Source organism: Phalangium opilio, unplaced genomic scaffold (genome assembly GCF_054372755.1).
Source record: "Phalangium opilio isolate 3A_F unplaced genomic scaffold, DU_Popi_V2 ptg000106l_1, whole genome shotgun sequence".
Classification (NCBI taxonomy): Eukaryota; Metazoa; Arthropoda; class Arachnida; order Opiliones; family Phalangiidae; genus Phalangium; species Phalangium opilio.
The window spans coordinates 4,576,775-4,603,565 of record NW_028324208.1 but is presented as its reverse complement, the minus strand read 5'-3'; the positions used below and the strand labels follow the sequence as shown (position 1 = coordinate 4,603,565).

Sequence of the window (26,791 nt, the reverse complement as noted above, 5' to 3'; positions counted from 1 at the left end):
CGTATCTATGGTGTAGTGGGTATCACGTCCGCTTAACGCGCGGAAGGTTCAGAGATCGATCCCATGTTTGATACATATTTTGACCATCAAGATTGGGCATAAACATAAGCTAGGTCTCTTGGAAAACTCAGCATTACTACGTATCTATGGTGTAGTGGTTATCACGTCCGCCTAACACGCGGAAGGTCCTAGGTTCGAGCCCTGTTAGCTACATATTTTGTCAATCGTGATTGGGCAAAAACATAAGCTAGATCTCTTGGAAAACTCAGTATTAATAAGTATCTATGGTGTAGTGGTTATCACGTTCGCTTCACAAGCGGAAGGTTCCAAGATCGAGCCCATGTTAGATACATATTTTGACCATCGTGATTGGGCATAAAAATAAGCTAGGTCTCTTGGAAAACTCAACATTACTACGTATCTATGTTGTAGTGGGTATCACGTCCGCTTCACAAGCGGAAGGTCCCAAATTCGGGCCCTGGTAGATACAAATTTTGACCATCGTGATTGGGCATAAAAATAAGCTAGGTCTCTTGGAAAACTCAGTATTACTAAGTATCTATGGTGTAGTGGGTATCACGTCCGCTTCACACGCGGAAGGTTCCAAGATCGAGCCCATGTTAGATACATATTTTGACCATCGTGATTGGGCATAAAAATAAGCTAGGTCTCTTGGAAAACTCAACATTACTACGTATCTATGTTGTAGTGGGTATCACGTCCGCTTCACAAGCGGAAGGTCCCAAGTTCGGGACCTGGTAGATACATATTTTGACCATCGTGATTGGGCATAAAAATAAGCTAGGTCTCTTGGAAAACTCAGTATTACTAAGTATCTATGGTGTAGTGGTTATCACGTCCGCTTCACACGCGGAAGGTTCCAAGATCGAGCCCATGTTAGAAACATGTTTTGACCATCGTGATTGGGCATAAAATCAAGCTAGGTCTCTTGGAAAACTCAGTATTACTACATATCTATGGTGTAGTGGTTATCACGTCCGGTTCACACGCGGAAGGTTGCAAGATCGAGCCCATGTTAGATACATATTTTGACCATCGTGATTGGGCATAAAAATAAGCTAGGTCTCTTGGAAAACTCAACATTACTACGTATCTATGGCGTAGTGGGTATCACGTCCGCTTCACACGCGGAAGGTTCCAAGATCGAGCCACTGTTAGATACACCTTTTGTCAATCGTGATTGGGCAAAAAAATAAGCTAGGTCTCTTGGAAAACTCAGTATTACTAAGTATCTATGGTGTAGTGGTTATCACGTCCGCTTCACACGCGGAAGGTTCCAAGATCGAGCCCATGTTAGATACATATGTTGTCCATCGTGAATTGGCAAAAAATAAGCTAGGTCTCTTGGAATACTCAGTATTACTAAGTATCTATGGTGTAGTTGTTATCACGTCCGCATCAAACGGGGAAGGTTCCAAGATCGAGCCCATGTTAGATGCGTATTTTGACCATCGTGATTGGGCATAAAATCAAGCTAGGTCTCTTGGAAAACTCAGTATTACTACGTATCTATGGTGTAGTAGTTATCACGTCCGGTTTACAAGCGGAAGGTCCCAAGTTCGGGCCCTGGTAGATACATATTTTGACCATCGTGATTGGGCATAAAAACAAGCTAGGTCTCTTGGAAAACTCAGTATTTCTAAGTATCTATGGTGTAGTGGGTATCACGTCCGCTTCACACGCGGAAGGTTCCAAGATTGAGCCCATGTTAGATACATATTTTGACCATCGTGATTGGGCATAAAAATAAGCTAGGTCTCTTGGAAAACTCAATATTACAACGTATCTATGGTGTAGTGGTTATCACGTCCGCCTAACACGCGTAAGGTCCCAGGTTCGAGCCCTGGTAGATACATATTTTGACCATCGTGATTGGGCAAAAAAATAAGCTAGGTCTTTTGGAAAACTCAGTGTTATTGAGTATCTATGGTGTAGTGGTTATCACGTCCGCTTCACACGCGGAAGGTTCCAAGATCGAGCCCATGTTAGATACATGTTTTGTCCATCGTGATTTGGCAAAAAATAAGCTAGGTTTCTTGGAAAACTCAGTATTACTACGTATCTATGGTGTTGTGGTTATCACGTCCGCTTCATAAGCGGAAGGTCCCAGGTTCGAGCCCTGGTAGATACATATTTTGACCATCGTGAATGGGCATAAAAATAAGCTAGGTCTCTTGGAAAACTCAGTTTTAATAAGTATCTATGGTGTAGTGGGTATCACGTCCGCTTCACACGCGGAAGGTTGCAAGATCGAGCCCATGTTAGATACATATTTTGACCATCGTGATTGGGCATAAAAATAAGTTTGTCTCTTGGAAAACTCAACATTACTACGTATCTATGGTGTAGTGGGTATCACGTCCGCTTAACACGCGGAAGGTTCCAAGATCGAGCCCATGTTAGATACATATTTTGACCATCGTAATTGGGCATAAAAATAAGCTAGTTCTCTTGGAAAACTCAGCATTACTACGCATCTATGGTGTAGTGGTTATCACGTCCGCCTAACACGCAGAAGGTCCTAGGTTCGAGCCCTGTTAGATACATATTTTGTCAATCGTGATTGGGCATAAAAATAAGCTAGGTCTCTTGGAAAACTCAGTATTACTAAGTATCTATGGTGTAGTGGTTGTCACGTCCGCTTCACACGCGGAAGGCTCCAAGATCGAGCCCATGTTAGATACATGTTTTGTCCATCGTTATTTGGCATAAAAATAAGCTAGATCTCTTGGAAAACTCAGTGTTACAACGTATCTATGGTGTAGTGGTTATCACGTCCGTTTTACAAGCGGAAGGTTACAAGATCGAGCCCATGTTAGATACATATTTTGACCATCGTGATTGGGCATAAAAATAAGCTAGGTTTCTTGGAAAACTCAGTATTACTACGTATCTATGGTGTAGTGGTTATCACGTCCGCTTCATACGCGGAAGGTTCCAAGATCGAGCCCATGTTAGATACATATTTTGTCCATCGTGATTGGGCATAAAAATAAGCTAGGTCTCTTGGAAAACTCAGTATTACTACGTGTGTTTTGTGTAGTGGTTATCACGTCCGCTTCACAAGCGGAAGGTCCCAAGTTCGGGCCCTGGTAGATACATATTTTGACCATCGTGATTGGGCATAAAAATAAGCTAGATCTCTTGGAAAACTCAGTGTTACAACGTATCTATGGTGTAGTGGTTATCACGTCCGCTTCACACGCGGAAGGTTCCAAGATCGAGCCCATGTTAGATACATGTTTTGTCCATCGTGATTAGGCAAAAAATAAGCTAGGTTTCTTGGAAAACTCAGTATTACTACGTATCTATGGTGTAGTGGTTATCACGTCCGCTTCATACGCGGAAGGTCCCAGGTTCGAGCCCTGGAAGATACATATCTTGACCATGGTGATTGGGCATAAAAATAAGCTAGGTCTATTGGAAAACTCAGTATTAATAAGTATCTATGGTGTAGTGGGTATCACGTCCGCTTCACACGCGGAAGGTTGCAAGATCGAGCCCATGTTAGATACATATTTTGACCATCGTGACTGGGCATAAAAATAAGCTTGGTCTCTTGGAAAACTCAACATTACTACGTATCTATGGTGTAGTGGGTAACACGTCCGCTTTACACGCGGAAGGTTCCAAGATCGAGCCCATGTTTGATACATGTTTTGACCATCGTGATTGGGCATAAAAATAAGCTAGGTCTCTTGGAAAACTCAACATTACTACGTATCTATGGTGTAGTGGGTATCACGTCCGCTTCACACGCGGAAGGTTCCAAGATCGAGGCCATGTTAGATACATATTTTGACCATGGTGATTGGGCATAAAAATAAGCTAGGTCTCTTGGAAAACTCAGCATTACTACGTATCTATGGTGTAGTGGTTATCAGCCCGCCTAACACGCGGAAGGTCCTAGGTTCGAGCCCTGTTAGCTACACATTTTGTCAATCGTGATTGGGCAAAAAAATAAGCTAGGTCTCTTGGAAAACTCGGTATTGCTACGTATCTATGGTGTAGTGGTTATCACGTCCGCCTAACACGCGGAAGTTCCCAGGTTCGTGCCCTGGTAAATACATGTTTTGTCTATCGTGATTGGGCATAAAAATAAGCTAGGTCTCTTGGAAAACTCAGTATTACTAAGTATCTATGGTGTAGTGGTTATCACGTGCGCTTCACACGCGGAAGGTTCCAAGATCGAGCCCATGTTAGATACATATTTTGTCCATCGTGAATTGGCAAAAAATAAGCTAGGTCTCTTGGAATACTCAGTATTACTAAGTATCTATGGTGTAGTGGTTATCACGTCCGCATCATTCGGGGAAGGTTCCAAGATCGAGCCCATGTTAGATACGTATTTTGACCATCGTGATTGGCCATAAAATCAAGCTAGGTCTCTTGGAAAACTCAGTATTACTACGTATCTATGGTGTAGTGGTTATCACGTCCGGTTTACAAGCGGAAGGTCCCAAGTTCGGGCCCCGGTAGATACATATTTTGACCATCGTGATTGGGCATAAAAATAAGCTAGGTCTCTTGGAAAACTCGGTATTTCTAAGTATCTATGGTGTAGTGGGTATCACGTCCACTTCACACGCGCAAGGTTCCAAGATTGAGCCCATGTTAGATACATATTTTGACCATCGTGAGTGGGCATAAAAATAAGCTAGGTCTCTTGTAAAACTCAGTATTACTAAGTATGTTTTGTGTAGTGGTTATCACGTCCGCTTCACAAGCGGAAGGTCCCAAGTTCGGGCCCTGGTAGATACATATTTTGACCATCGTGATTGGGCATAAAAATAAGCTAGATCTCTTGGAAAACTCAGTGTTAAAACGTATCTATGGTGTAGTGGTTATCACGTCCGCTTCACACGCGGAAGGTTCCAAGATCGAGCCCATGTTAGATACATGTTTTGTCCATCGTGATTTGGCAAAAAATAAGCTAGGTTTCTTGGAAAACTCAGTATTACGACGTATCTATAGTGTAGTGGTTATCACGTCCGCTTCATACGCGGAAGGTCCCAAGTTCGAGCCCTGGTAGATACATATCTTGACCATGGTGATTGGGCATAAAAATAAGCTGGTCTCTTGGAAAACTCAGTATTAATAAGTATCTATGGTGTTGTGGGTATCACGTCCGCTTCACACGCGGAAGGTTGCAAGATCGAGCCCATGTTAGATACATATTTTGACCATCGTGATTGGGCATAAAAATAAGCTTGGTCTCTTGGAAAACTCAACATTACTACGTATCTATGGTGTAGTGGGTATCACGTCCGCTTTACACGCGGAAGGGTCCAAGATCGAGGCCATGTTAGATACATATTTTGACCTTCGTGATTGGGCATAAAAATAAGCTAGGTCTCTTGGAAAACTCAGCATTACTACGTATCTATGGTGTAGTGGTTATCACGCCCGCCTAACACGCGGAAGGTCCTAGGTTCGAGCCCTGTTAGCTACACATTTTGTCAATCGTGATTGGGCAAAAAAATAAGCTAGGTCTCTTGGAAAACTCGGTATTACTACGTATCTATGGTGTAGTGGTTATCACGTCCTCCTAACACGCGGAAGTTCCCAGGTTCGAGCCCTGGTAGATACATGTTTTGTCTATCGTGATTGGGCATAAAAATAAGCTAGGTCTCTTGGAAAACTCAGTATTACTAAGTATCTATGGTGTAGTGGTTATCACGTCCGCTTCACACGCGGAAGGTTCCAAGATCGAGCCCATGTTAGATACATATTTTGTCCATCGTGAATTGGCAAAAAATAAGCTAGGTCTCTTGGAATACTCAGTATTACTAAGTATCTATGGTGTAGTGGTTATCACGTGCGCCTAACACGCGGAAGGTCCTAGGTTCGAGCCCTGTTAGCTACACATTTTGTCAATCGTGATTGGGCAAAAAAATAAGCTAGGTCTCTTGGAAAACTCAGCATTACTACGTATCTATGGTGTAGTGGTTATCACGCCCGCCTAACACGCGGAAGGTCCTAGGTTCGAGCCCTGTTAGCTACACATTTTGTCAATCGTGATTGGGCAAAAAAAAAAGCTAGGTCTCTTGGAAAACTCGGTATTACTACGTATCTATGGTGTAGTGGTTATCACGTCCTCCTAACACGCGGAAGTTCCCAGGTTCGAGCCCTGGTAGATACATGTTTTGTCTATCGTGATTGGGCATAAAAATAAGCTAGGTCTCTTGGAAAACTCAGTATTACTAAGTATCTATGGTGTAGTGGTTATCACGTTCGCTTCACACGCGGAAGGTTCCAAGATCGAGCCCATGTTAGATACATATTTTGTCCATCGTGAATTGGCAAAAAATAAGCTAGGTCTCTTGGAATACTCAGTATTACTAAGTATCTATGGTGTAGTGGTTATCACGTCCGCATCAAACGGGGAAGGTTCCAAGATCGAGCCCATGTTAGATACGTATTTTGACCATCGTGATTGGGCATAAAATCAAGCTAGGTCTCTTGGAAAACTCAGTATTACTACGTATCTATGGTGTAGTGGTTATCACGTCCTCCTAACACGCGGAAGGTCGCAAGTTCGGGCTTCGATAGATACATATTTTGACCATCGTGATTGGGCATAAAAATAAGCTAGGTCTCTTGGAAAACTCAGTATTTCTAAGTATCTATGGTGTAGTGGGTATCACGTCCGCTTCACACGCGGAAGGTTCCAAGATTGAGCCCATGTTAGATACATATTTTGACCATCGTCATTGGGCATAAAAATAAGCTAGGTCTCTTGGAAAACTCAATATTACTACGTATCTATGGTGTAGTGGGTATCACGTCCGCTTCACAAGCGGAAGGTCCCAAGTTCGGGCCCTGGTAGATACATGTTTTGCCCATCGTGATTTGGCATAAAAATAAGCTAGACCTCTTGGAAAACTCAGTGTTATAACGTATCTATGGTGTAGTGGTTATCACGTCCGCCTAACACGCGTAAGGTCCCAGGTTCGAGCCCTGGTAGATACATATTTTGACCATCGTGATTGGGCAAAAAAATAAGCTAGGTCTTTTGGAAAACTCAGTGTTATTAAGTATCTATGGTGTAGTGGTTATCACGTCCGCTTCACACGCGGAAGGTTCCAAGATCGAGCCCATGTTAGATACATGTTTTGTCCATCGTGATTTGGCATAAAAATAAGCTAGATCTCTTGGAAAACTCAGTGTTACAACGTATCTATGGTGTAGTGGTTATCACGTCCGTTTTACAAGCGGAAGGTTCCAAGATCGAGCCCATGTTAGATACATATTTTGACCATCGTGATTGGGCATAAAAATAAGCTAGGTTTCTTGGAAAACTCAGTATTACTACGTATCTATGGTGTAGTGGTTATCACGTCCGCTTCATACGCGGAAGGTTCCAAGATCGAGCCCATGTTAGATACATATTTTGACCATCGTGATTGGGCATAAAAATAAGCTAGGTTTCTTGGAAAACTCAGTATTACTAAGTATCTATGGTGTAGTGGGTATCACGTCCGCTTCATACGCGGAAGGTTCCAAGATCGAGTCCATGTTAGATACATATTTTGTCCATCGTGATTGGGCATAAAAATAAGCTAGGTCTCTTGGAAAACTCAGTATTACTACGTGTGTTTTGTGTAGTGGTTATCACGTCCGCTTCACAAGCGGAAGGTCCCAAGTTCGGGCCCTGGTAGATACATATTTTGACCATCGTGATTGGGCATAAAAATAAGCTAGATCTCTTGGAAAACTCAGTGTTACAACGTATCTATGGTGTAGTGGTTATCACGTCCGCTTCACACGCGGAAGGTTCCAAGATCGAGCCCATGTTAGATACATGTTTTGTCCATCGTGATTTGGCAAAAAATAAGCTAGGTTTCTTGGAAAACTCAGTATTACTACGTATCTATGGTGTAGTGGTTATCACGTCCGCTTCATACGCGGAAGGTCCCAGGTTCGAGCCCTGGAAGATACATATCTTGACCATGGTGATTGGGCATAAAAATAAGCTAGGTCTATTGGAAAACTCAGTATTAATAAGTATCTATGGTGTAGTGGGTAACACGTCCGCTTTACACGCGGAAGGTTCCAAGATCGAGCCCATGTTTGATACATGTTTTGACCATCGTGATTGGGCATAAAAATAAGCTAGGTCTCTTGGAAAACTCAACATTACTACGTATCTATGGTGTAGTGGGTATCACGTCCGCTTCACACGCGGAAGGTTCCAAGATCGAGGCCATGTTAGATACATATTTTGACCATGGTGATTGGGCATAAAAATAAGCTAGGTCTCTTGGAAAACTCAGCATTACTACGTATCTATGGTGTAGTGGTTATCACGCCCGCCTAACACGCGGAAGGTCCTAGGTTCGAGCCCTGTTAGCTACACATTTTGTCAATCGTGATTGGGCAAAAAAATAAGCTAGGTCTCTTGCAAAACTCGGTATTACTACGTATCTATGGTGTAGTGGTTATCACGTCCTCCTAACACGCGGAAGTTCCCAGGTTCGAGCCCTGGTAGATACATGTTTTGTCTATCGTGATTGGGCATAAAAATAAGCTAGGTCTCTTGGAAAACTCAGTATTACTAAGTATCTATGGTGTAGTGGTTATCACGTCCGCTTCACACGCGGAAGGTTCCAAGATCGAGCCCATGTTAGATACATATTTTGTCCATCGTGAATTGGCAAAAAATAAGCTAGGTCTCTTGGAATACTCAGTATTACTAAGTATCTATGGTGTAGTGGTTATTACGTCCGCATCAAACGGGGAAGGTTCCAAGATCGAGCCCATGTTAGATACGTATTTTGACCATCGTGATTGGGCATAAAATCAAGCTAGGTCTCTTGGAAAACTCAGTATTACTACGTATCTATGGTGTAGTGGTTATCACGTCCGGTTTACAAGCGGAAGGTCGCAAGTTCGGGCTTCGATAGATACATATTTTGACCATCGTGATTGGGCATAAAAATAAGCTAGGTCTCTTGGAAAACTCAGTATTTCTAAGTATCTATGGTGTAGTGGGTATCACGTCCGCTTCACACGCGGAAGGTTCCAAGATTGAGCCCATGTTAGATACATATTTTGACCATCGTCATTGGGCATAAAAATAAGCTAGGTCTCTTGGAAAACTCAATATTACTACGTATCTATGGTGTAGTGGGTATCACGTCCGCTTCACAAGCGGAAGGTCCCAAGTTCGGGCCCTGGTAGATACATGTTTTGCCCATCGTGATTTGGCATAAAAATAAGCTAGATCTCTTGGAAAACTCAGTGTTATAACGTATCTATGGTGTAGTGGTTATCACGTCCGCCTAACACGCGTAAGGTCCCAGGTTCGAGCCCTGGTAGATACATATTTTGACCATCGTGATTGGGCAAAAAAATAAGCTAGGTCTTTTGGAAAACTCAGTGTTATTAAGTATCTATGGTGTAGTGGTTATCACGTCCGCTTCACACGCGGAAGGTTCCAAGATCGAGCCCATGTTAGATACATGTTTTGTCCATCGTGATTTGGCAAAAAATAAGCTAGGTTTCTTGGAAAACTCAGTGTTACTACGTATCTATGGTGTAGTGGTTATCACGTCCGCTTCATACGCGGAAGGTCCCAGGTTTGAGCCCTGGTAGATACATGTTTTGTCCATCGTGATTTGGCATAAAAATAAGCTAGATCTCTTGGAAAACTCAGTGTTACAACGTATCTATGGTGTAGTGGTTATCACGTCCGCCTAACACGCGTAAGGTCCCAGGTTCGAGCCCTGGTAGATACATATTTTGACCATCGTGATTGGGCATAAAAATAAGCTAGTTCTCTTGGAAAACTCAGCATTACTACGCATCTATGGTGTAGTGGTTATCACGTCCGCCTAACACGCAGAAGGTCCTAGGTTCGAGCCCTGTTAGATACATATTTTGTCAATCGTGATTGGGCAAAAAAATAAGCTAGGTCTCTTGGAAAACTCAGTATTGTACGTATCTGTGGTGTAGTGGTTATCACGTCCGCCTAACACGCGGAAGGTCCCAGGTTCGAGCCCTGTTAGCTTCATATTTTGTCAATCGTGATTGGGCATAAAAATAAGCTAGATCTCTTGGAAAACTCAGTATTACTACGTATTAATGGTGTAGTGGTTATCCCGTCCGCTTTACACGCGGAAGGTCCCAGGTTCGAGCCCTGGTAGATACATGTTTTGTCAATCGTGATTGGGCAAAAAAAATAAGCTAGGTCTCTTGGAAAACTCGGCATTACCACGTATCTATGGTGTAGTGGTTATCACGTCCGCCTAACACGTGGAAGGTCCCAGGTTCGAGCCCTGGTAGATACATATTTTGACCATCGTGATTGGGCAAGAAAATAAGCTAGGTCTCTTGGAAAACTCAGTATTACTAAGTATCTATGGTGTAGTGGTTATCACGTCCGCTTCACACGCGGAAGGTTCCAAGATCGAGCCCATGTTAGATACATATTTTGTCCATCGTGAATTGGCAAAAAATAAGCTAGGTCTCTTGGAATACTCAGTATTACTAAGTATCTATGGTGTAGTGGTTATCACGTCCGCATCAAACGGGGAAGGTTCCAAGATCGAGCCCATGTTAGATACGTATTTTGACCATCGTGATTGGGCATAAAATCAAGCTAGGTCTCTTGGAAAACTCAGTATTACTACGTATCTATGGTGTAGTGGTTATCACGTCCGGTTTACAAGCGGAAGGTCGCAAGTTCGGGCTTCGATAGATACATATTTTGACCATCGTGATTGGGCATAAAAATAAGCTAGGTCTCTTGGAAAACTCAGTATTTCTAAGTATCTATGGTGTAGTGGGTATCACGTCCGCTTCACACGCGGAAGGTTCCAAGATTGAGCCCATGTTAGATACATATTTTGACCATCGTCATTGGGCATAAAAATAAGCTAGGTCTCTTGGAAAACTCAATATTACTACGTATCTATGGTGTAGTGGGTATCACGTCCGCTTCACAAGCGGAAGGTCCCAAGTTCGGGCCCTGGTAGATACATGTTTTTCCCATCGTGATTTGGCATAAAAATAAGCTAGATCTCTTGGAAAACTCAGTGTTATAACGTATCTATGGTGTAGTGGTTATCACGTCCGCCTAACACGCGTAAGGTCCCAGGTTCGAGCCCTGGTAGATACATATTTTGACCATCGTGATTGGGCAAAAAAATAAGCTAGGTCTTTTGGAAAACTCAGTGTTATTAAGTATCTATGGTGTAGTGGTTATCACGTCCGCTTCACACGCGGAAGGTTCCAAGATCGAGCCCATGTTAGATACATGTTTTGTCCATCGTGATTTGGCAAAAAATAAGCTAGGTTTCTTGGAAAACTCAGTGTTACTACGTATCTATGGTGTAGTGGTTATCACGTCCGCTTCATACGCGGAAGGTCCCAGGTTTGAGCCCTGGTAGATACATGTTTTGTCCATCGTGATTTGGCATAAAAATAAGCTAGATCTCTTGGAAAACTCAGTGTTACAACGTATCTATGGTGTAGTGGTTATCACGTCCGCCTAACACGCGTAAGGTCCCAGGTTCGAGCCCTGGTAGATACATATTTTGACCATCGTGATTGGGCATAAAAATAAGCTAGTTCTCTTGGAAAACTCAGCATTACTACGCATCTATGGTGTAGTGGTTATCACGTCCGCCTAACACGCAGAAGGTCCTAGGTTCGAGCCCTGTTAGATACATATTTTGTCAATCGTGATTGGGCAAAAAAATAAGCTAGGTCTCTTGGAAAACTCAGTATTGTACGTATCTATGGTGTAGTGGTTATCACGTCCGCCTAACACGCGGAAGGTCCCAGGTTCGAGCCCTGTTAGCTTCATATTTTGTCAATCGTGATTGGGCAAAAAAATAAGGTAGGTCTCTTGGTAAACTCAGTGTTACTACGTATCTATGGTGTAGTGGTTATCACGTCCGCCTAACACGCGGAAGGTCCTAGGTTCGAGCCCTGGTAGCTACATATTTTGTCAATCGTGATTGGGCATAAAAATAAGCTAGATCTCTTGGAAAACTCAGTATTACTACGTATTAATGGTGTAGTGGTTATCCCGTCCGCTTTACACGCGGAAGGTCCCAGGTTCGAGCCCTGGTAGATACATGTTTTGTCAATCGTGATTGGGCAAAAAAAATAAGCTAGGTCTCTTGGAAAACTCGGCATTACCACGTATCTATGGTGTAGTGGTTATCACGTCCGCCTAACACGTGGAAGGTCCCAGGTTCGAGCCCTGGTAGATACATATTTTGACCATCGTGATTGGGCAAGAAAATAAGCTAGGTCTCTTGGAAAACTCAGTATTACTAAGTATCTATGGTGTAGTGGTTATCACGTCCGCTTCACACGCGGAAGGTTCCAAGATCGAGCCCATGTTAGATACATATTTTGTCCATCGTGAATTGGCAAAAAATAAGCTAGGTCTCTTGGAATACTCAGTATTACTAAGTATCTATGGTGTAGTGGTTATCACGTCCGCATCAAACGGGGAAGGTTCCAAGATCGAGCCCATGTTAGATACGTATTTTGACCATCGTGATTGGGCATAAAATCAAGCTAGGTCTCTTGGAAAACTCAGTATCACTACGTATCTATGGTGTAGTGGTTATCACGTCCGGTTTACAAGCGGAAGGTCGCAAGTTCGGGCTTCGATAGATACATATTTTGACCATCGTGATTGGGCATAAAAATAAGCTAGGTCTCTTGGAAAACTCAGTATTTCTAAGTATCTATGGTGTAGTGGGTATCACGTCCGCTTCACACGCGGAAGGTTCCAAGATTGAGCCCATGTTAGATACATATTTTGACCATCGTCATTGGGCATAAAAATAAGCTAGGTCTCTTAGAAAACTCAATATTACTACGTATCTATGGTGTAGTGGGTATCACGTCCGCTTCACAAGCGGAAGGTCCCAAGTTCGGGCCCTGGTAGATACATGTTTTGCCCATCGTGATTTGGCATAAAAATAAGCTAGATCTCTTGGAAAACTCAGTGTTATAACGTATCTATGGTGTAGTGGTTATCACGTCCGCCTAACACGCGTAAGGTCCCAGGTTCGAGCCCTGGTAGATACATATTTTGACCATCGTGATTGGGCAAAAAAATAAGCTAGGTCTTTTGGAAAACTCAGTGTTATTAAGTATCTATGGTGTAGTGGTTATCACGTCCGCTTCACACGCGGAAGGTTCCAAGATCGAGCCCATGTTAGATACATGTTTTGTCCATCGTGATTTGGCAAAAAATAAGCTAGGTTTCTTGGAAAACTCAGTGTTACTACGTATCTATGGTGTAGTGGTTATCACGTCCGCTTCATACGCGGAAGGTCCCAGGTTTGAGCCCTGGTAGATACATGTTTTGTCCATCGTGATTTGGCATAAAAATAAGCTAGATCTCTTGGAAAACTCAGTGTTACAACGTATCTATGGTGTAGTGGTTATCACGTCCGCCTAACACGCGTAAGGTCCCAGGTTCGAGCCCTGGTAGATACATATTTTGACCATCGTGATTGGGCATAAAAATAAGCTAGTTCTCTTGGAAAACTCATCATTACTACGCATCTATGGTGTAGTGGTTATCACGTCCGCCTAACACGCAGAAGGTCCTAGGTTCGAGCCCTGTTAGATACATATTTTGTCAATCGTGATTGGGCAAAAAAATAAGCTAGGTCTCTTGGAAAACTCAGTATTGTACGTATCTATGGTGTAGTGGTTATCACGTCCGCCTAACACGCGGAAGGTCCCAGGTTCGAGCCCTGTTAGCTTCATATTTTGTCAATCGTGATTGGGCAAAAAAATAAGGTAGGTCTCTTGGTAAACTCAGTGTTACTACGTATCTATGGTGTAGTGGTTATCACGTCCGCCTAACACGCGGAAGGTCCTAGGTTCGAGCCCTGGTAGCTACATATTTTGTCAATCGTGATTGGGCATAAAAATAAGCTAGATCTCTTGGAAAACTCAGTATTACTACGTATTAATGGTGTAGTGGTTATCCCGTCCGCTTTACACGCGGAAGGTCCCAGGTTCGAGCCCTGGTTGATACATGTTTTGTCAATCGTGATTGGGCAAAAAAAATAAGCTAGGTCTCTTGGAAAACTCGGCATTACCACGTATCTATGGTGTAGTGGTTATCACGTCCGCCTAACACGTGGAAGGTCCCAGGTTCGAGCCCTGGTAGATACATATTTTGACCATCGTGATTGGGCAAGAAAATAAGCTAGGTCTCTTGGAAAACTCGGTATTACTAAGTATCTATGGTGTAGTGGTTATCACGTCCGCTTCACACGCGGAAGGTTCCAAGATCGAGCCCATGTTAGAAACATGTTTTGACCATCGTGATTGGGCATAAAATCAAGATAGGTCTCTTGGAAAACTCAGTATTACTACGTATCTATGGTGTAGTGGTTATCATGTCCGCTTCACACGCGGAAGGTTCCAAGATCGAGCCCATGTTAGAAACATGTTTTGACCATCGTGATTGGGCATAAAATCAAGCTAGGTCTCTTGGAAAACTCAGTATTACTACGTATCTATGGTGTAGTGGTTATCACGTCCGCCTAACACGCGGAAGGTCCCAGGTTCGAGCCCTGGTAGATACATGTTTTGTCCATCGTGATTGGGCATAAAAATAAGCTAGGTCTCTTGGAAAACTCAGTATTACTAAGTATCTATGGTGTAGTGGTTATCATGTCCGCTTCACACGCGGAAGGTTCCAAGATCGAGCCCCTGTTAGATACATATTTTGTCAATCGTGATTGGGCATAAAAATAAGCTAGATCTCTTGGAAAACTCAGTATTACTACGTATTAATGGTGTAGTGGTTATCCCGTCCGCTTTACACGCGGAAGGTCCCAGGTTCGAGCCCTGGTAGATACATGTTTTGTCAATCGTGATTGGGCAAAAAAAATAAGCTAGGTCTCTTGGAAAACTCGGCATTACCACGTATCTATGGTGTAGTGGTTATCACGTCCGCCTAACACGTGGAAGGTCCCAGGTTCGAGCCCTGGTAGATACATATTTTGACCATCGTGATTGGGCATAAAAATAAGCTAGGTCTCTTGGAAAACTCAGTATTACTAAGTATCTATGGTGTAGTGGTTATCATGTCCGCTTCACACGCGGAAGGTTCCAAGATCGAGCCCATGTTAGATACATATTTTGTCCATCGTGAATTGGCAAAAAATAAGCTAGGTCTCTTGGAAAACTCAACATTACTACGTATCTATGTTGTAGTGGGTATCACGTCCGCTTAACACGCGGAAGGTTCCAAGATCGAGCCCATGTTAGATACATATTTTGACCATCGTGATTGGGCATAAAAATAAGCTAGGTCTCTTGGAAAACTCAGTATTACTAAGTATCTATGGTGTAGTGGGTATCACGTCCGCTTCCCACGCGGAAGGTTCCAAGATCGATCCCATGTTAGATACATATTTTGACCATCGTGATTGGGCATAAAAATAAGCTAGGTCTCTTGGAAAACTCAACATTACTACGTATCTATGGTGTAGTGGGTATCACGTCCGCTTAACACGCGGAAGGTTCAGAGATCGAGCCCATGGTTGATACATATTTTGACCATCAAGATTGGGCATAAACATAAGCTAGGTCTCTTGGAAAAGTCAGCATTACTACGTATATATGGTGTAGTGGTTATCACGTCCGCCTAACACGCGGAAGGTCCTAGGTTCGAGCCCTGTTAGCTACATATTTTGTCAATCGTGATTGGGCAAAAACATAAGCTAGGTCTCTTGGAAAACTCAGTATTAATAAGTATCTATGGTGTAGTGGTTATCACGTTCGCTTCACAAGCGGAAGGTCCCAAGTTCGGGCCCTGGTAGATACATATTTTGACCATCGTGATTGGGCATAAAAATAAGCTAGGTCTCTTGGAAAACTCAGTATTTCTAAGTATCTATGGTGTAGTGGGTATCACGTCCGCTTCACACGCGGAAGGTTCCAAGATTGAGCCCATGTTAGATACATATTTTGTCAATCGTGATTGGGCATAAAAATAAGCTAGATCTCTTGGAAAACTCAGTATTACTACGTATTAATGGTGTAGTGGTTATCCCGTCCGCTTTACACGCGGAAGGTCCCAGGTTCGAGCCCTGGTAGATACATGTTTTGTCAATCGTGATTGGGCAAAAAAAATAAGCTAGGTCTCTTGGAAAACTCGGCATTACCACGTATCTATGGTGTAGTGGTTATCACGTCCGCCTAACACGTGGAAGGTCCCAGGTTCGAGCCCTGGTAGATACATATTTTGACCATCGTGATTGGGCATAAAAATAAGCTAGGTCTCTTGGAAAACTCAGTATTACTAAGTATCTATGGTGTAGTGGTTATCATGTCCGCTTCACACGCGGAAGGTTCCAAGATCGAGCCCATGTTAGATACATATTTTGTCCATCGTGAATTGGCAAAAAATAAGCTAGGTCTCTTGGAAAACTCAACATTACTACGTATCTATGTTGTAGTGGGTATCACGTCCGCTTAACACGCGGAAGGTTCCAAGATCGAGCCCATGTTAGATACATATTTTGACCATCGTGATTGGGCATAAAAATAAGCTAGGTCTCTTGGAAAACTCAGTATTACTAAGTATCTATGGTGTAGTGGGTATCACGTCCGCTTCCCACGCGGAAGGTTCCAAGATCGATCCCATGTTAGATACATATTTTGACCATCGTGATTGGGCATAAAAATAAGCTAGGTCTCTTGGAAAACTCAACATTACTACGTATCTATGGTGTAGTGGGTATCACGTCCGCTTAACACGCGGAAGGTTCAGAGATCGAGCCCATGGTTGATACATATTTTGACCATCAAGATTGGGCATAAACATAAGCTAGGTCTCTTGGAAAAGTCAGCATTACTACGTATATATGGTGTAGTGGTTATCACGTCCGCCTAACACGCGGAAGGTCCTAGGTTCGAGCCCTGTTAGCTACATATTTTGTCAATCGTGATTGGGCAAAAACATAAGCTAGGTCTCTTGGAAAACTCAGTATTAATAAGTATCTATGGTGTAGTGGTTATCACGTTCGCTTCACAAGCGGAAGGTCCCAAGTTCGGGCCCTGGTAGATACATATTTTGACCATCGTGATTGGGCATAAAAATAAGCTAGGTCTCTTGGAAAACTCAGTATTTCTAAGTATCTATGGTGTAGTGGGTATCACGTCCGCTTCACACGCGGAAGGTTCCAAGATTGAGCCCATGTTAGATACATATTTTGACCATCGTCATTGGGCATAAAAATAAGCTAGGTCTCTTGGAAAACTCAATATTACTACGTATCTATGGTGTAGTGGGTATCACGTCCGCTTCACAAGCGGAAGGTCCCAAGTTCGGGCCCTGGTAGATACATGTTTTGCCCATCGTGATTTGGCATAAAAATAAGCTAGATCTCTTGGAAAACTCAGTGTTATAACGTATCTATGGTGTAGTGGTTATCACGTCCGCCTAACACGCGCAAGGTCCCAGGTTCGAGCCCTGGTAGATACATATTTTGACCATCGTGATTGGGCATAAAAATAAGCTAGGTCTCTTGGAAAACTCAGTATTACTAAGTATCTATGGTGTAGTGGTTATCATGTCCGCTTCACACGCGGAAGGTTCCAAGATCGAGCCCATGTTAGATACATATTTTGTCCATCGTGAATTGGCAAAAAATAAGCTAGGTCTCTTGGAAAACTCAACATTACTACGTATCTATGTTGTAGTGGGTATCACGTCCGCTTAACACGCGGAAGGTTCCAAGATCGAGCCCATGTTAGATACATATTTTGACCATCGTGATTGGGCATAAAAATAAGCTAGGTCTCTTGGAAAACTCAGTATTACTAAGTATCTATGGTGTAGTGGGTATCACGTCCGCTTCCCACGCGGAAGGTTCCAAGATCGATCCCATGTTAGATACATATTTTGACCATCGTGATTGGGCATAAAAATAAGCTAGGTCTCTTGGAAAACTCAACATTACTACGTATCTATGGTGTAGTGGGTATCACGTCCGCTTAACACGCGGAAGGTTCAGAGATCGAGCCCATGGTTGATACATATTTTGACCATCAAGATTGGGCATAAACATAAGCTAGGTCTCTTGGAAAAGTCAGCATTACTACGTATATATGGTGTAGTGGTTATCACGTCCGCCTAACACGCGGAAGGTCCTAGGTTCGAGCCCTGTTAGCTACATATTTTGTCAATCGTGATTGGGCAAAAACATAAGCTAGGTCTCTTGGAAAACTCAGTATTAATAAGTATCTATGGTGTAGTGGTTATCACGTTCGCTTCACAAGCGGAAGGTCCCAAGTTCGGGCCCTGGTAGATACATATTTTGACCATCGTGATTGGGCATAAAAATAAGCTAGGTCTCTTGGAAAACTCAGTATTTCTAAGTATCTATGGTGTAGTGGGTATCACGTCCGCTTCACACGCGGAAGGTTCCAAGATTGAGCCCATGTTAGATACATATTTTGACCATCGTCATTGGGCATAAAAATAAGCTAGGTCTCTTGGAAAACTCAATATTACTACGTATCTATGGTGTAGTGGGTATCACGTCCGCTTCACAAGCGGAAGGTCCCAAGTTCGGGCCCTGGTAGATACATGTTTTGCCCATCGTGATTTGGCATAAAAATAAGCTAGATCTCTTGGAAAACTCAGTGTTATAACGTATCTATGGTGTAGTGGTTATCACGTCCGCCTAACACGCGTAAGGTCCCAGGTTCGAGCCCTGGTAGATACATATTTTGACCATCGTGATTGGGCAAAAAAATAAGCTAGGTCTTTTGGAAAACTCAGTGTTATTAAGTATCTATGGTGTAGTGGTTATCACGTCCGCTTCACACGCGGAAGGTTCCAAGATCGAGCCCATGTTAGATACATGTTTTGTCCATCGTGATTTGGCAAAAAATAAGCTAGGTTTCTTGGAAAACTCAGTGTTACTACGTATCTATGGTGTAGTGGTTATCACGTCCGCTTCATACGCGGAAGGTCCCAGGTTTGAGCCCTGGTAGATACATGTTTTGTCCATCGTGATTTGGCATAAAAATAAGCTAGATCTCTTGGAAAACTCAGTGTTACAACGTATCTATGGTGTAGTGGTTATCACGTCCGCCTAACACGCGTAAGGTCCCAGGTTCGAGCCCTGGTAGATACATATTTTGACCATCGTGATTGGGCATAAAAATAAGCTAGTTCTCTTGGAAAACTCAACATTACTACGTATCTATGGCGTAGTGGGTATCACGCCCGCTTCACACGCGGAAGGTTCCAAGATCGAGCCCCTGTTAGATACATATTTTGTCAATCGTGATTGGGCAAAAAAATAAGCTAGGTCTCTTGGAAAACTCAGTATTACTACGTATCTATGGTGTAGTGGTTATCACGTCCGCCTAACACGCGGAAGGTCCCAGGTTCGAGCCCTGGTAGATACATGTTTTGTCCATCGTGATTGGGCATAAAAATAAGCTAGGTCTCTTGGAAAACTCAGTATTACTAAGTATCTATGGTGTAGTGGTTATCATGTCCGCTTCACACGCGGAAGGTTCCAAGATCGAGCCCCTGTTAGATACATATTTTGTCAATCGTGATTGGGCATAAAAATAAGCTAGATCTCTTGGAAAACTCAGTATTACTACGTATTAATGGTGTAGTGGTTATCCCGTCCGCTTTACACGCGGAAGGTCCCAGGTTCGAGCCCTGGTAGATACATGTTTTGTCAATCGTGATTGGGCAAAAAAAATAAGCTAGGTCTCTTGGAAAACTCGGCATTACCACGTATCTATGGTGTAGTGGTTATCACGTCCGCCTAACACGTGGAAGGTCCCAGGTTCGAGCCCTGGTAGATACATATTTTGACCATCGTGATTGGGCATAAAAATAAGCTAGGTCTCTTGGAAAACTCAGTATTACTAAGTATCTATGGTGTAGTGGTTATCATGTCCGCTTCACACGCGGAAGGTTCCAAGATCGAGCCCATGTTAGATACATATTTTGTCCATCGTGAATTGGCAAAAAATAAGCTAGGTCTCTTGGAAAACTCAACATTACTACGTATCTATGTTGTAGTGGGTATCACGTCCGCTTAACACGCGGAAGGTTCCAAGATCGAGCCCATGTTAGATACATATTTTGACCATCGTGATTGGGCATAAAAATAAGCTAGGTCTCTTGGAAAACTCAGTATTACTAAGTATCTATGGTGTAGTGGGTATCACGTCCGCTTCCCACGCGGAAGGTTCCAAGATCGATCCCATGTTAGATACATATTTTGACCATCGTGATTGGGCATAAAAATAAGCTAGGTCTCTTGGAAAACTCAACATTACTACGTATCTATGGTGTAGTGGGTATCACGTCCGCTTAACACGCGGAAGGTTCAGAGATCGAGCCCATGGTTGATACATATTTTGACCATCAAGATTGGGCATAAACATAAGCTAGGTCTCTTGGAAAAGTCAGCATTACTACGTATATATGGTGTAGTGGTTATCACGTCCGCCTAACACGCGGAAGGTCCTAGGTTCGAGCCCTGTTAGCTACATATTTTGTCAATCGTGATTGGGCAAAAACATAAGCTAGGTCTCTTGGAAAACTCAGTATTAATAAGTATCTATGGTGTAGTGGTTATCACGTTCGCTTCACAAGCGGAAGGTCCCAAGTTCGGGCCCTGGTAGATACATATTTTGACCATCGTGATTGGGCATAAAAATAAGCTAGGTCTCTTGGAAAACTCAGCATTACTACGTATCTATGGTGTAGTGGTTATCACGTCCGCTTCACACGCGGAAGGTTCCAAGATCGAGCCCATGTTAGATACATATTTTGACCATCGTGATTGGGCATAAAAATAAGCTAGGTCTCTTGGAAAACTCAACATTACTACGTATCTATGGTGTAGTGGGTATCACGTCCGCTTAACACGCGGAAGGTTCAGGGAATCGAGCCCATGTTAGATACATATTTTGACCATCAAGATTGGGCATAAAAATAAGCTAGGTCTCTTGGAAAACTCAGCATTACTACGTATCTATGGTGTAGTGGTTATCACGTCCGCTTCACACGCGGAAGGTTCCAAGATCGAGCCCATGTTAGATACAAATTTTGACCATCGTGATTGGGCATAAACATAAGCTAGGTCTCTTCGAAAAATCAGCATTACTACGTATCTATGGTGTAGTGGTTATCACGTCCGCCTAACACGCGAAAGGTCCTAGGTTCGAACCCTGTTAGCTACAAATTTTTTCAATCGTGATTGGGCAAAAAAATAAGCTAGGTCTCTTGGAAAACTCAATATTACTAAGTATCTATGGTGTAGTGGTTATCACGTCCGCTTCACACGCGGAAGGTTCCAAGATCGAGCCCATGTTAGATACATATTTTGTCCATCGTGAATTGGCAAAAAATAAGCTAGGTCTCTTGGAAAACTCAGTATTACTACGTATCTATGGTGTAGTGGTTATCACGTCCGCTTCACAAGCGGAAGGTCCCAAGTTCGGGCCCTGGTAGATACATATTTTGACCATCGTGATTGGGCATAAAAATAAGCTAGGTCTCTTGGAAAACTCAGTATTACTAAGTATCTATGGTGTAGTGGGTATCACGTCCGCTTCACACGCGGAAGGTCCCAAGTTCGGGCCCTGGTAGATACATATTTTGACCATCGTGATTGGGCATAAAAATAAGCTAGGTCTCTTGGAAAACTCAGTATTACTAAGTATCTATGGTGTAGTGGGTATCACGTCCGCTTCACACGCGGAAGGTTCCAAGATCGAGCCCATGTTAGATACATATTTTGACCATCGTGATTGGGCATAAAAATAAGCTAGGTCTCTTGGAAAACTCAGCATTACTACGTATCTATGGTGTAGTGGTTATCGCGTCCGCCTACCACGCGGAAGGTCCTAGGTTCGAGCCCTGTTAGCTACATATTTTGTCAATCGTGATTGGGCAAAAAAATAAGCTAGGTCTCTTGGAAAACTCAGTAATACTACGTATCTAAGGTGTAGTGGTTATCACGTCCGCCTAACACGCGGAAGGTCCCAGGTTCGAGCCCTGGTAGATGCATGTTTTGTCCATCATGAATTGGCAAAAAATAAGCTAGGTCTCTTGGAAAACTCAGTATTACTAAGTATCTATGGTGAAGTGGTTATTACGTCCGCATCACACGCGGAAGGTTCCAAGATCGAGCCCATGTTAGATACATATTTTGACCATCGTGATTGGGCATAAAATCAAGCTAGGTCTCTTGGAAAACTCAGTATTACTACGTATCTATGGTGTAGTGGTTATCACGTCCGGTTTACAAGCGGAAGGTCCCAAGTTCGGGCCCTGGTAGATACATATTTTGACCATCGTGATTGGGCATAAAAATAAGCTAGGTCTCTTGGAAAACTCAGTATTTCTAAGTATCTATGGTGTAGTGGGTATCACCTCCGCTTCACACGCGGAAGGTTCCAAGATCGAGCCCATGTTAGATACATATTTTGACCATCGTGATTGGGCATAAAAATAAGCTAGGTCTCTTGGAAAACTCAACATTACTACGTATCTATGTTGTAGTGGGTATCACGTCCGCTTCACAAGCGGAAGGTCCCAAGTTCGGGCCCTGGTAGATACATGTTTTGTCCATCGTGATTTGGCATAAAAATAAGCTAGATCTCTTGGAAAACTCAGTGTTACAACGTATCTATGGTGTAGTGGCTATCACGTCCGCCTAACGCGCGTAAGGTCCCAGGTTCGAGCCCTGGTAGATACATATTTTGACCATCGTGATTGGGCAAGAAAATAAGCTAGGTCTCTTGGAAAACTCAGTATTACTAAGTATCTATGGTGTAGTGGTTATCACGTCCGCTTCACACGCGGAAGGTTCCAAGATCGAGCCCATGTTAGAAACATGTTTTGACCATCGTGAATGGGCATAAAATCAAGCTAGGTCTCTTGGAAAACTCAGTATTACTACGTATCTATGGTGTAGTGGTTATCACGTCCGCCTAACACGCGGAAGTTCCCAGGTTCGAGCCCTGGTAGATACATGTTTTGTCTATCGTGATTGGGCATAAAAATAAGCTAGGTCTCTTGGAAAACTCAGTATTACTAAGTATCTATGGTGTAGTGGTTATCACGTCCGCTTCACACGCGGAAGGTTCCAAGATCGAGCCCATGTTAGAATCATGTTTTGACCATCGTGATTGGGCATAAAATCAAGCTAGGTCTCTTGGAAAACTCAGTATTACTACGTATCTATGGTGTAGTGGTTATCACGTCCGGTTTACAAGCGGAAGGTCCCAAGTTCGGGCCCTGGTAGATACATATTTTGACCATCGTGATTGGGCATAAAAATAAGCTAGGTCTCTTGGAAAACTCAGTATTACTACGTATCTATGGTGTAGTGGTTATCGCGTCCGCCTACCACGCGGAAGGTCCTAGGTTCGAGCCCTGTTAGCTACATATTTTGTCAATCGTGATTGGGCAAAAAAATAAGCTAGGTCTCTTGGAAAACTCAGTATTACTACGTATCTATGGTGTAGTGGTTATCACGTCCGCCTAACACGCGGAAGGTCCCAGGTTCGAGCCCTGGTAGATGCATGTTTTGTCCATCATGAATTGGCAAAAAATAAGCTAGGTCTCTTGGAAAACTCAGTATTACTAAGTATCTATGGTGTAGTGGTTATCACGTCCGCTTCCCACGCGGAAGGTTCCAAGATCGAGCCCATGTTAGAAACATGTTTTGACCATCGTGACTGGGCATAAAATCAAGCTAGGTCTCTTGGAAAACTCAACATTACTACGTATCTATGGTGTAGTGGTTATCACGTCCGGTTCACACGCGGAAGGTTGCAAGATCGAGCCCATGTTAGATACATATTTTGACCATCGTGATTGGGCATAAAATCAAGCTAGGTCTCTTGGAAAACTCAGTATTACTACGTATCTATGGTGTAGTGGTTATCACGTCCGCCTAACACGCGGAAGTTCCCAGGTTCGAGCCCTGGTAGATACATGTTTTGTCTATCGTGATTGGGCATAAAAATAAGCTAGGTCTCTTGGAAAACTCAGTATTACTAAGTATCTATGGTGTAGTGGTTATCACGTCCGCTTCACACGCGGAAGGTTCCAAGATCGAGCCCATGTTAGAAACATGTTTTGACCATCGTGATTGGGCATAAAATCAAGCTAGGTCTCTTGGAAAACTCAGTATTACTACGTATCTATGGTGTAGTGGTTATCACGTCCGGTTTACAAGCGGAAGGTCCCAAGTTCGGGCCCTGGTAGATACATATTTTGACCATCGTGATTGGGCATAAAAATAAGCTAGGTCTCTTGGAAAACTCAGTATTACTACGTATCTATGGTGTAGTGGTTATCGCGTCCGCCTAACACGCGGAAGGTCCTAGGTTCGAGCCCTGTTAGCTACATATTTTGTCAATCGTGATTGGGCAAAAAAATAAGCTAGGTCTCTTGGAAAACTCAGTATTACTACGTATCTATGGTGTAGTGGTTATCACGTCCGCATAACACGCGGAAGGTCCCAGGTTCGAGCCCTGGTAGATGCATGTTTTGTCCATCATGAATTGGCAAAAAATAAGCTAGGTCTCTTGGAAAACTCAGTATTACTAAGTATCTATGGTGTAGTGGTTATTACGTCCGCATCACACGCGGAAGGTTCCAAGATCGAGCCCATGTTAGATACATATTTTGACCATCGTGATTGGGCATAAAATCAAGCTAGGTCTCTTGGAAAACTCAGTATTACTACGTATCTATAGTGTAGTGGTTATCACGTCCGGTTTACAAGCGGAAGGTCCCAAGTTCGGGCCCTGGTAGATACATATTTTGACCATCGTGATTGGGCATAAAAATAAGCTAGGTCTCTTGGAAAACTCAGTATTTCTAAGTATCTATGGTGTAGTGGGTATCACCTCCGCTTCACACGCGGAAGGTTCCAAGATCGAGCCCATGTTAGATACATATTTTGACCATCGTGATTGGGCATAAAAATAAGCTAGGTCTCTTGGAAAACTCAACATTACTACGTATCTATGGTGTAGTGGGTATCACGTCCGCTTCACAAGCGGAAGGTCCCAAGTTCGGGCCCTGGTAGATACATGTTTTGTCCATCGTGATTTGGCATAAAAATAAGCTAGATCTCTTGGAAAACTCAGTGTTACAACGTATCTATGGTGTAGTGGTTATCACGTCCGCCTAACACGCGTAAGGTCCCAGGTTCGAGCCCTGGTAGATACATATTTTGACCATCGTGATTGGGCAAGAAAATAAGCTAGGTCTCTTGGAAAACTCAGTATTACTAAGTATCTATGGTGTAGTGGTTATCACGTCCGCTTCACACGCGGAAGGTTCCAAGATCGAGCCCATGTTAGAAACATGTTTTGACCATCGTGATTGGGCATAAAATCAAGCTAGGTCTCTTGGAAAACTCAGTATTACTACGTATCTATGGTGTAGTGGTTATCACGTCCGGTTTACAAGCGGAAGGTCCCAAGTTCGGGCCCTGGTAGATACATGTTTTGTCCATCGTGATTTGGCATAAAAATAAGCTAGATCTCTTGGAAAACTCAGTGTTACAACGTATCTATGGTGTAGTGGTTATCACGTCCGCCTAACACGCGTAAGGTCCCAGGTTCGAGCCCTGGTAGATACATATTTTGACCATCGTGATTGGGCAAGAAAATAAGCTAGGTCTCTTGGAAAACTCAGTATTACTAAGTATCTATGGTGTAGTGGTTATCACGTCCGCTTCACACGCGGAAGGTTCCAAGATCGAGCCCATGTTAGAAACATGTTTTGACCATCGTGATTGGGCATAAAATCAAGCTAGGTCTCTTGGAAAACTCAGTATTACTACGTATCTATGGTGTAGTGGTTATCACGTCCGCCTAACACGCGGAAGTTCCCAGGTTCGAGCCCTGGTAGATACATGTTTTGTCTATCGTGATTGGGCATAAAAATAAGCTAGGTCTCTTGGAAAACTCAGTATTACTAAGTATCTATGGTGTAGTGGTTATCACGTCCGCTTCACACGCGGAAGGTTCCAAGATCGAGCCCATGTTAGAATCATGTTTTGACCATCGTGATTGGGCATAAAATCAAGCTAGGTCTCTTGGAAAACTCAGTATTACTACGTATCTATGGTGTAGTGGTTATCACGTCCGGTTTACAAGCGGAAGGTCCCAAGTTCGGGCCCTGGTAGATACATATTTTGACCATCGTGATTGGGCATAAAAATAAGCTAGGTCTCTTGGAAAACTCAGTATTACTACGTATCTATGGTGTAGTGGTTATCGCGTCCGCCTACCACGCGGAAGGTCCTAGGTTCGAGCCCTGTTAGCTACATATTTTGTCAATCGTGATTGGGCAAAAAAATAAGCTAGGTCTCTTGGAAAACTCAGTATTACTACGTATCTATGGTGTAGTGGTTATCACGTCCGCCTAACACGCGGAAGGTCCCAGGTTCGAGCCCTGGTAGATGCATGTTTTGTCCATCATGAATTGGCAAAAAATAAGCTAGGTCTCTTGGAAAACTCAGTATTACTAAGTATCTATGGTGTAGTGGTTATCACGTCCGCTTCCCACGCGGAAGGTTCCAAGATCGAGCCCATGTTAGAAACATGTTTTGACCATCGTGACTGGGCATAAAATCAAGCTAGGTCTCTTGGAAAACTCAACATTACTACGTATCTATGGTGTAGTGGTTATCACGTCCGGTTCACACGCGGAAGGTCCTAGGTTCGAGCCCTGTTAGCTACATATTTTGTCAATCGT

At 43.2% G+C, this 26,791-nt stretch overlaps 51 non-coding genes across 51 annotated transcripts; all 51 read left to right on the top strand.

Annotated features, from left to right (window-relative positions):
* The first annotated feature begins 1,803 nt into the window (after positions 1-1,803).
* Positions 1,804-1,876, top strand: TRNAV-AAC (transfer RNA valine (anticodon AAC)). Its single transcript has one exon. It is a non-coding gene; the product is annotated as a tRNA-Val (tRNA).
* A 203-nt stretch (positions 1,877-2,079) lies between these two features.
* On the top strand, positions 2,080-2,152 carry TRNAM-CAU (transfer RNA methionine (anticodon CAU)). The gene has a single exon. It is a non-coding gene; the product is annotated as a tRNA-Met (tRNA).
* Positions 2,153-3,325: 1,173 nt separating this feature from the next.
* Positions 3,326-3,398, top strand: TRNAM-CAU (transfer RNA methionine (anticodon CAU)). Its single transcript has one exon. It is a non-coding gene; the product is annotated as a tRNA-Met (tRNA).
* Positions 3,399-4,985: 1,587 nt separating this feature from the next.
* On the top strand, positions 4,986-5,058 carry TRNAM-CAU (transfer RNA methionine (anticodon CAU)). The gene has a single exon. It is a non-coding gene; the product is annotated as a tRNA-Met (tRNA).
* Positions 5,059-6,782: 1,724 nt separating this feature from the next.
* On the top strand, positions 6,783-6,855 carry TRNAV-CAC (transfer RNA valine (anticodon CAC)). Its single transcript has one exon. It is a non-coding gene; the product is annotated as a tRNA-Val (tRNA).
* A 65-nt stretch (positions 6,856-6,920) lies between these two features.
* On the top strand, positions 6,921-6,993 carry TRNAV-AAC (transfer RNA valine (anticodon AAC)). The gene has a single exon. It is a non-coding gene; the product is annotated as a tRNA-Val (tRNA).
* Positions 6,994-7,890: 897 nt separating this feature from the next.
* Positions 7,891-7,963, top strand: TRNAM-CAU (transfer RNA methionine (anticodon CAU)). The gene has a single exon. It is a non-coding gene; the product is annotated as a tRNA-Met (tRNA).
* Positions 7,964-9,136: 1,173 nt separating this feature from the next.
* On the top strand, positions 9,137-9,209 carry TRNAV-CAC (transfer RNA valine (anticodon CAC)). The gene has a single exon. It is a non-coding gene; the product is annotated as a tRNA-Val (tRNA).
* A 65-nt stretch (positions 9,210-9,274) lies between these two features.
* Positions 9,275-9,347, top strand: TRNAV-AAC (transfer RNA valine (anticodon AAC)). Its single transcript has one exon. It is a non-coding gene; the product is annotated as a tRNA-Val (tRNA).
* Positions 9,348-9,550: 203 nt separating this feature from the next.
* On the top strand, positions 9,551-9,623 carry TRNAM-CAU (transfer RNA methionine (anticodon CAU)). The gene has a single exon. It is a non-coding gene; the product is annotated as a tRNA-Met (tRNA).
* Positions 9,624-9,688: 65 nt separating this feature from the next.
* Positions 9,689-9,761, top strand: TRNAV-AAC (transfer RNA valine (anticodon AAC)). Its single transcript has one exon. It is a non-coding gene; the product is annotated as a tRNA-Val (tRNA).
* Positions 9,762-10,240: 479 nt separating this feature from the next.
* TRNAV-AAC (transfer RNA valine (anticodon AAC)) lies at positions 10,241-10,313 on the top strand. Its single transcript has one exon. It is a non-coding gene; the product is annotated as a tRNA-Val (tRNA).
* A 619-nt stretch (positions 10,314-10,932) lies between these two features.
* On the top strand, positions 10,933-11,005 carry TRNAV-CAC (transfer RNA valine (anticodon CAC)). Its single transcript has one exon. It is a non-coding gene; the product is annotated as a tRNA-Val (tRNA).
* Positions 11,006-11,070: 65 nt separating this feature from the next.
* On the top strand, positions 11,071-11,143 carry TRNAV-AAC (transfer RNA valine (anticodon AAC)). The gene has a single exon. It is a non-coding gene; the product is annotated as a tRNA-Val (tRNA).
* A 203-nt stretch (positions 11,144-11,346) lies between these two features.
* TRNAM-CAU (transfer RNA methionine (anticodon CAU)) lies at positions 11,347-11,419 on the top strand. Its single transcript has one exon. It is a non-coding gene; the product is annotated as a tRNA-Met (tRNA).
* Positions 11,420-11,484: 65 nt separating this feature from the next.
* Positions 11,485-11,557, top strand: TRNAV-AAC (transfer RNA valine (anticodon AAC)). Its single transcript has one exon. It is a non-coding gene; the product is annotated as a tRNA-Val (tRNA).
* Positions 11,558-12,174: 617 nt separating this feature from the next.
* TRNAV-AAC (transfer RNA valine (anticodon AAC)) lies at positions 12,175-12,247 on the top strand. Its single transcript has one exon. It is a non-coding gene; the product is annotated as a tRNA-Val (tRNA).
* A 619-nt stretch (positions 12,248-12,866) lies between these two features.
* Positions 12,867-12,939, top strand: TRNAV-CAC (transfer RNA valine (anticodon CAC)). The gene has a single exon. It is a non-coding gene; the product is annotated as a tRNA-Val (tRNA).
* Positions 12,940-13,004: 65 nt separating this feature from the next.
* On the top strand, positions 13,005-13,077 carry TRNAV-AAC (transfer RNA valine (anticodon AAC)). Its single transcript has one exon. It is a non-coding gene; the product is annotated as a tRNA-Val (tRNA).
* Positions 13,078-13,280: 203 nt separating this feature from the next.
* On the top strand, positions 13,281-13,353 carry TRNAM-CAU (transfer RNA methionine (anticodon CAU)). Its single transcript has one exon. It is a non-coding gene; the product is annotated as a tRNA-Met (tRNA).
* Positions 13,354-13,418: 65 nt separating this feature from the next.
* TRNAV-AAC (transfer RNA valine (anticodon AAC)) lies at positions 13,419-13,491 on the top strand. The gene has a single exon. It is a non-coding gene; the product is annotated as a tRNA-Val (tRNA).
* Positions 13,492-14,108: 617 nt separating this feature from the next.
* TRNAV-AAC (transfer RNA valine (anticodon AAC)) lies at positions 14,109-14,181 on the top strand. The gene has a single exon. It is a non-coding gene; the product is annotated as a tRNA-Val (tRNA).
* A 343-nt stretch (positions 14,182-14,524) lies between these two features.
* TRNAV-AAC (transfer RNA valine (anticodon AAC)) lies at positions 14,525-14,597 on the top strand. The gene has a single exon. It is a non-coding gene; the product is annotated as a tRNA-Val (tRNA).
* A 343-nt stretch (positions 14,598-14,940) lies between these two features.
* On the top strand, positions 14,941-15,013 carry TRNAV-AAC (transfer RNA valine (anticodon AAC)). The gene has a single exon. It is a non-coding gene; the product is annotated as a tRNA-Val (tRNA).
* Positions 15,014-15,771: 758 nt separating this feature from the next.
* TRNAV-CAC (transfer RNA valine (anticodon CAC)) lies at positions 15,772-15,844 on the top strand. The gene has a single exon. It is a non-coding gene; the product is annotated as a tRNA-Val (tRNA).
* A 343-nt stretch (positions 15,845-16,187) lies between these two features.
* On the top strand, positions 16,188-16,260 carry TRNAV-AAC (transfer RNA valine (anticodon AAC)). Its single transcript has one exon. It is a non-coding gene; the product is annotated as a tRNA-Val (tRNA).
* A 758-nt stretch (positions 16,261-17,018) lies between these two features.
* TRNAV-CAC (transfer RNA valine (anticodon CAC)) lies at positions 17,019-17,091 on the top strand. Its single transcript has one exon. It is a non-coding gene; the product is annotated as a tRNA-Val (tRNA).
* A 204-nt stretch (positions 17,092-17,295) lies between these two features.
* TRNAV-CAC (transfer RNA valine (anticodon CAC)) lies at positions 17,296-17,368 on the top strand. The gene has a single exon. It is a non-coding gene; the product is annotated as a tRNA-Val (tRNA).
* A 65-nt stretch (positions 17,369-17,433) lies between these two features.
* TRNAV-AAC (transfer RNA valine (anticodon AAC)) lies at positions 17,434-17,506 on the top strand. Its single transcript has one exon. It is a non-coding gene; the product is annotated as a tRNA-Val (tRNA).
* A 758-nt stretch (positions 17,507-18,264) lies between these two features.
* On the top strand, positions 18,265-18,337 carry TRNAV-CAC (transfer RNA valine (anticodon CAC)). Its single transcript has one exon. It is a non-coding gene; the product is annotated as a tRNA-Val (tRNA).
* Positions 18,338-18,541: 204 nt separating this feature from the next.
* On the top strand, positions 18,542-18,614 carry TRNAV-CAC (transfer RNA valine (anticodon CAC)). Its single transcript has one exon. It is a non-coding gene; the product is annotated as a tRNA-Val (tRNA).
* A 65-nt stretch (positions 18,615-18,679) lies between these two features.
* On the top strand, positions 18,680-18,752 carry TRNAV-AAC (transfer RNA valine (anticodon AAC)). The gene has a single exon. It is a non-coding gene; the product is annotated as a tRNA-Val (tRNA).
* A 203-nt stretch (positions 18,753-18,955) lies between these two features.
* Positions 18,956-19,028, top strand: TRNAM-CAU (transfer RNA methionine (anticodon CAU)). Its single transcript has one exon. It is a non-coding gene; the product is annotated as a tRNA-Met (tRNA).
* A 65-nt stretch (positions 19,029-19,093) lies between these two features.
* Positions 19,094-19,166, top strand: TRNAV-AAC (transfer RNA valine (anticodon AAC)). Its single transcript has one exon. It is a non-coding gene; the product is annotated as a tRNA-Val (tRNA).
* Positions 19,167-19,370: 204 nt separating this feature from the next.
* On the top strand, positions 19,371-19,443 carry TRNAV-AAC (transfer RNA valine (anticodon AAC)). Its single transcript has one exon. It is a non-coding gene; the product is annotated as a tRNA-Val (tRNA).
* Positions 19,444-19,786: 343 nt separating this feature from the next.
* Positions 19,787-19,859, top strand: TRNAV-AAC (transfer RNA valine (anticodon AAC)). The gene has a single exon. It is a non-coding gene; the product is annotated as a tRNA-Val (tRNA).
* Positions 19,860-20,617: 758 nt separating this feature from the next.
* Positions 20,618-20,690, top strand: TRNAV-CAC (transfer RNA valine (anticodon CAC)). The gene has a single exon. It is a non-coding gene; the product is annotated as a tRNA-Val (tRNA).
* Positions 20,691-21,449: 759 nt separating this feature from the next.
* Positions 21,450-21,522, top strand: TRNAV-CAC (transfer RNA valine (anticodon CAC)). The gene has a single exon. It is a non-coding gene; the product is annotated as a tRNA-Val (tRNA).
* A 65-nt stretch (positions 21,523-21,587) lies between these two features.
* Positions 21,588-21,660, top strand: TRNAV-CAC (transfer RNA valine (anticodon CAC)). The gene has a single exon. It is a non-coding gene; the product is annotated as a tRNA-Val (tRNA).
* A 204-nt stretch (positions 21,661-21,864) lies between these two features.
* Positions 21,865-21,937, top strand: TRNAG-ACC (transfer RNA glycine (anticodon ACC)). Its single transcript has one exon. It is a non-coding gene; the product is annotated as a tRNA-Gly (tRNA).
* A 756-nt stretch (positions 21,938-22,693) lies between these two features.
* Positions 22,694-22,766, top strand: TRNAV-AAC (transfer RNA valine (anticodon AAC)). The gene has a single exon. It is a non-coding gene; the product is annotated as a tRNA-Val (tRNA).
* A 204-nt stretch (positions 22,767-22,970) lies between these two features.
* On the top strand, positions 22,971-23,043 carry TRNAV-AAC (transfer RNA valine (anticodon AAC)). The gene has a single exon. It is a non-coding gene; the product is annotated as a tRNA-Val (tRNA).
* A 342-nt stretch (positions 23,044-23,385) lies between these two features.
* On the top strand, positions 23,386-23,458 carry TRNAG-ACC (transfer RNA glycine (anticodon ACC)). Its single transcript has one exon. It is a non-coding gene; the product is annotated as a tRNA-Gly (tRNA).
* Positions 23,459-23,523: 65 nt separating this feature from the next.
* Positions 23,524-23,596, top strand: TRNAV-AAC (transfer RNA valine (anticodon AAC)). The gene has a single exon. It is a non-coding gene; the product is annotated as a tRNA-Val (tRNA).
* Positions 23,597-23,938: 342 nt separating this feature from the next.
* On the top strand, positions 23,939-24,011 carry TRNAV-AAC (transfer RNA valine (anticodon AAC)). The gene has a single exon. It is a non-coding gene; the product is annotated as a tRNA-Val (tRNA).
* Positions 24,012-25,044: 1,033 nt separating this feature from the next.
* On the top strand, positions 25,045-25,117 carry TRNAV-CAC (transfer RNA valine (anticodon CAC)). The gene has a single exon. It is a non-coding gene; the product is annotated as a tRNA-Val (tRNA).
* A 65-nt stretch (positions 25,118-25,182) lies between these two features.
* On the top strand, positions 25,183-25,255 carry TRNAV-AAC (transfer RNA valine (anticodon AAC)). The gene has a single exon. It is a non-coding gene; the product is annotated as a tRNA-Val (tRNA).
* A 342-nt stretch (positions 25,256-25,597) lies between these two features.
* TRNAV-AAC (transfer RNA valine (anticodon AAC)) lies at positions 25,598-25,670 on the top strand. Its single transcript has one exon. It is a non-coding gene; the product is annotated as a tRNA-Val (tRNA).
* A 204-nt stretch (positions 25,671-25,874) lies between these two features.
* Positions 25,875-25,947, top strand: TRNAV-AAC (transfer RNA valine (anticodon AAC)). Its single transcript has one exon. It is a non-coding gene; the product is annotated as a tRNA-Val (tRNA).
* A 342-nt stretch (positions 25,948-26,289) lies between these two features.
* TRNAG-ACC (transfer RNA glycine (anticodon ACC)) lies at positions 26,290-26,362 on the top strand. Its single transcript has one exon. It is a non-coding gene; the product is annotated as a tRNA-Gly (tRNA).
* A 65-nt stretch (positions 26,363-26,427) lies between these two features.
* On the top strand, positions 26,428-26,500 carry TRNAV-AAC (transfer RNA valine (anticodon AAC)). Its single transcript has one exon. It is a non-coding gene; the product is annotated as a tRNA-Val (tRNA).
* The last annotated feature ends 291 nt before the right edge of the window (positions 26,501-26,791 follow it).